This window comes from Ceratotherium simum, chromosome 12 (genome assembly GCF_057802395.1).
Source record: "Ceratotherium simum simum isolate JZ-2026a chromosome 12, ASM5780239v1, whole genome shotgun sequence".
Taxonomy (NCBI): Eukaryota; Metazoa; Chordata; class Mammalia; order Perissodactyla; family Rhinocerotidae; genus Ceratotherium; species Ceratotherium simum.
Genome location: NC_141911.1, coordinates 28838913 through 28844267, shown reverse-complemented (window position 1 = coordinate 28844267; position 5355 = coordinate 28838913). Strand labels below are relative to the sequence as shown.

The window sequence follows — 5355 nt, the reverse complement described above, 5'->3', positions numbered from 1 at the left end:
ATCTGACTTCAGAGTCTGTACTTAACGACCATACTAATAATGACTCACACTTTAAAAATTTCATTTTGTGATTTTTTCACCAAAGCACTTTCATTATAATTTTATCTATTGACAGACAGATTAATATTCATATAGCAACTACTATCTACAATACACATATTGGGAAATGGGATTTTAAGATTGAAATTAATTTTGATATTCTCATTTCTTTGAAATATTTATTTCAATTTCTTTATCATCGCCATTTAATTCTTTCCTCTTCACAGTGAACAGACAGAAGTGGAGTTTCTACTATCCAGAATTCCATTCATTACCATTTTTTCCCTAGATAAATGAGTGGTGGACTTGGATTGCAAAATTGTGTCCTTTTTCCCCTCAGTTTTCATTATTTATCATGGATTAATTTTATTTAACTTCCATTTTTATAAAACATGAGGAATTAATAGGATGGGTCCGAGTTCTACTAATAGGATGCTATAATCCAGTGGGGTTGAGCTTGGCTGCAGGGAGGAAGAGGCACCACATCCTCAAGCGGCCATGCATCTCACTCCTGGGGAGATTGTAGAAGACCCTGGCTGCTCTGATTCTGTGTCTTCCCTCCAGATGAGGTGCCACTGGAGGTGGTGTAATGGCATTGGCTGGGAAAATAGACTAGCTTCTCTTTCTTCTATGCCCAGGAGGGTGCCCTGCACATGAAGAATCCTTTTATGCTTTTATCAGACCGACAAACCAAAAATCTGTCTGAGAAGACTGTTACAATCCTCAAGGGAAGTTCACTTCAAGTGTCTCATTCTTTAAGCTTCTCAAGGCAGAGATCCTATCTTGATTATTTTTGGTCCCCAGTAATTAGAATCAAATTATTAATTCAAAAATATCTGTACAAAGACTTTAGTTTGGAGCTAGCAGTGAGAATACAATGTTCTGCAACAGTCCCTGGCGAAGTCTATGAGATGAGTAAACTGGTGCAGGTAGAGGAGAGTACTGGAGGCAAAAAGAAGAGAATGTGCAAATGTCCTGGGGTGTGGAACATGGAGAAATACATAGTATAGATTAGACACCAATGCAGGTGTGTAAATTAAATAGAAACACTGTCAGGTATAGCTCTCTCACCCACAAATGCTTGCTTTCCTTCTTTGATATGGGAAGCTCTAATTCTCACTTTTTTCACTTGTGTTATAAAAAGTTTTATCATGTATGTATCAGTTCCCAACAAGTTTGAGCCATTGCCTTCGCCTAGGAAGGCTCTTGACGATTGCTACTTACACTGGCACATTATTAATGGGGCCAAATCTTGATTTTCTTGCACTCTACTTAGCAAAAGCATTCTCCGTTGATAAATTTTTCTCCCCCCTACCGTAATTTATATCAGCAAGAAAATACATAAAATGAAGATGAGCTTTGTAGATGAAAAAAATCACTGAGGAGTAATCGTAGTAATCCTCATGCCCGTTGTGTTTTTTTCTTTTTTTGCTCCAAAAATATTAATTTACGATTTATTCTAAAAATAGAATAAGTAGTGGCAGATTTCCTGGTGAGCCAAATCACAGGCTGACACAATTAATGATGGCGCAGTCCTTCAAATAAATATCCTTACAATTTCACATTATTTCAAAAGTATTTGCCTTCTTTACAAATGTGATCACTATTGCCATCAGCTTACTTGTTTTTACTTTTTATTCATTAGCTTGCAATTTTACAGTCTAGAACTCTTCTAAACAACCCGTCGACAATGCAGAGAACACACACCTTCACATACACTGATGTTAATATCTATCTGTATATGTGAATATTGTCTATAGGTTGAGCATTAAACTCTGCTTAGGAAGCAGTTCTAAATGTAAGTGCTATCTTAAAAATAGTGTAAGCATGTGGAAAATATGGGTACCACATGCTTATTAGAGGTTTTCTCAACACCTATCATCATTACCAAAATTAGCGACAAATAAATAATTATTAGGGGGAAAAAGTTTTGTTGTAAGTCTTATACCAGTTCAATAAAAGGTTTAGCTTCTGTTGTAATTCCTCAAGAGACCAAAAAAATCTTATTTCAAGGAAGAGTAGTTATAATTTACTGTCTGCATTCCTGATCTTTTGTGCTGCCTCCCACCACAGCATTTCATGGGAAAGTCTTAAATCACTCTGAGAAGTTTAAACATTGACCTGAGGCCACTGAGTCATTATAACAGATTATCATGGACATTTGTCAACATGTGAGAATAACACCTGTTATTTATTCCTATGGATTTGACGGTTCTAGTTGGAGAAATTAACAAAATGACCTTGTGAAGTTCATTCCTTTTAGCTGAGGAAGTCTCCCATTCCTCTAACAAAGGACACAGAGGCAGCTTAGTGCTAAAGACGAAAGAGCAGGCATGAGTTCTTGTCCTAATCGTCCTATTTTTACCATGAATATGACTATGACTTAAATTTGCATTCGTAACAGAAAACCTGTGACAGGATCTACTTCCGTATTAGAATAAAAAGACTCCATACAGTGCTTGGCAAAAGAGTGATTAATGTACTATTTATTTATAGACCATCCAATGTGCTACTTGCACTTATTTCTTCTATGTAAAAGCAACCAGCTAGCCATCTGCTGCACACAACACAGAGTGCGCATAAATTGTTCAGCATATCTAGTTTGCAGGGTTCCAGAAATGGTGATACTAGCTCAAGCTGCAAGTGGTGTCTTTAGGCAGAAAAAATGAATCCAAGCTACCTTGCGACAGAGCTTGGCATCCACCATATTGCTTTGCACACATGACTCAAATACACCCTGCTGGGTGATGGGCTTCATAAATAGAAGCATTTTAAATGTCAAAATTATAAACTATACAGTATTCAGCAGAGTAAAAAAAATGTTCAATAGTCTAGACTGAAATGTGATTTAAACAAAAAAACATGGCCGGGTGACACAGGCAGAAGCTTCTACAGAAAGACTAGGGAAGAGGATTGACTGAACAACTGTTGGTTGTGAGATGGCCTGTAAAGAACCGAGTGAATTGACTCGGCCTTAGAAGGAAAAAGCGCTTGGTATCAGGAGCTCTGGGTAAGCAGATGAGCTGTAGTAAAACAGATCTTTTGACCTAATTATTTTGTCCCTGCAGTTTGGCTTCTTGGAATATTCGTGCAATGTCTAAAATTGGTCCCAACAAAATTTATTATAAAAAGAAATATGGGATGGAGAATAATATCTTGGTAACATTGAAAAAATGAATAATTGCTCAGTGTAATTAAATGCAAGTTCCTGGAGAGCTTGTGATGTTTTTGAACAAATTCTGGTCCTTAGTAGACATTCTTTATTGAATGGATGAATTATTGATTGTCATTAGTTCTTCCACTACGCAGAAGTCAGAGAATTTATTTGGTTGTTAATGAATGAATACCAAACCACCAAGGAGTCAGGAAGAGGGAAGTAATGAAGATCAGTTTGCAGAAGCATAATGATTCACTCTGATCATGACTGTGCCCATGGATGGGTATTTGATGCATAATGAATAGCATGTGTGGTAAAATGCCCTTGAAATCACCAAGGTAATGTGCACCACCATCCATTTTTATTTGTGTTTCTCTATCTTGATTCCAAAAAGTTGGAGCAAGGTATATTTCTTAATCCTTAAGCAATGGCTCATGTTTTGATGGAGACTACCTATTAAAATCTTCATTTTATTAGACAGAGGAGGTGACCTATTCAACACATACGATAATTATGTAAAATTATGTAAAATTATCAGGTAAATGTCAGACAAATAAGAAATACTCAAAAAATTTTAGCTTTTTTTTGTTTTGCAAAGACTACAAAGACTAAAATCACAATGTCTCAGCTAGGACACCCACCCTCAGGGGCACCCCCAAATCCAGAGTTCCTCAAGAGACCCCTCCAGGCTCAGCAGTGAGGGGTGGGCAGGGCTGCAGCTGCAGCATTTGGCTGCCACCTGGCCCCTCAACTTTTGTCCAAGGGCTGAGGTCCAGGTCTCAGGCACTTGCCGGGGCAGGTTCTGCTGCTGCCGCCACCATGGGCTCCTTCTGCACCAGCTCAGGCTCATCCTCACCACCCGGGGAGAGTCCACTAGAACCTTGTCTAAGATGCCAAACTCCTGGGCCTCCATGGGGTTCAGGTGGTGGTCGCTTTCCATGGCCAACTGAGTCACCTGCGGGCTCTGCTTGGCATGCTTGGTGTAGATGCTGTAGAGCTGCTGAGTCTGATGACCACCTCTGTCTGGATTGCCATGTCTGTGGCTTGGCCCCGGGCACCCCCGGAGGGCTCGTGGATCAAGATGCAGGAGCTGGGGACCGCAGGCCGCATGCTTGGGGTGCTGGCAGCGAGAAGCAGGGAGCCCACACTGGCGGCCTGGCCCATGCACTACGTGCAGATGGGGTTCAGGATGTGCTGCATCATGTCGTAGATGGCCAGGCCCGAGGTCACGACGTCTCCAGGGCTGTTAACGTACATTTGGATGGGCTTCTTATTACTCTTGGACTGCAAGAACAGCAGCTGCGGGATAACCGTGCTGGCGACACTGTCATGGGCTCCGAATATTGGGGGGACTGCGCCCGGGTGGCAGCAGGCAGGTGCCCCGCGATGGGGCCTTGCCTTGCTGACTGCTTCTCCGCGGCAGTGGACGCCGGAGACCGGAGAGCATTGTGTGCGTCATGGGTCTGATGGATGACGTGGTGCGTGGGCCAAGTCTCCGGCGTCCACTGCGAGGGAGAAGCAGTCAGCAAGGCAAGGCCCCATCGCGGGGCACCTGCCTGCTGCCACCAGGGCACAATCCCCCCAATATTCCGAGCCACATCCCGCCGCCTAGCTATCATTGTTTTTACTATCTTTTTTCATTATATCTCAGACATCAAAAAATTTTATCTATATACAAGTAGATGTTTATATGTTAGATAAATGAAATATCATGATTAAGTTAAACCCCCATGTTTCCACCTCCAGCTTAAAAAAATAAAATATTACTAATAGAGCTGTCTTCTCCCCTGTTCATATGTTTACTGGTGATTTCTATTGTCTCTTCACCAGAATGCCCATTCATGTCTCTTGCATATTTTCTTAATTGAGTTGTTTGTCATTTTCTTAATGATTTTTAAGTGTTTGTTTTATAGTCTAAATACTAATATTTTAATGTATATTTGATGCAAATATCTTCTCCCAGTTTGTAGTTTATGTTTTTAGACTTTTTAATGGTGTCTTTTGATGAACAGAAATTTTTACTTTAAATTATCAGAATTGATCAATCATTTCCTGTATGGTTTCTTATAGACAAAAGTGTTTTATAAAGTCATTCCTTACTTTGATTTGAAAAAATATGGGATTTGGTCCCAAATTTTTTCAAATAATTTATTGAGCAC

General features: G+C 40.1%; 1 pseudogene; it reads right to left on the bottom strand.

Moving 5' to 3' along the window:
- Positions 1-3975: 3975 nt before the first annotated feature.
- Positions 3976-4796, bottom strand: LOC101393691 (ATP-dependent Clp protease proteolytic subunit, mitochondrial pseudogene; annotated as a pseudogene).
- Positions 4797-5355: the final 559 nt, after the last annotated feature.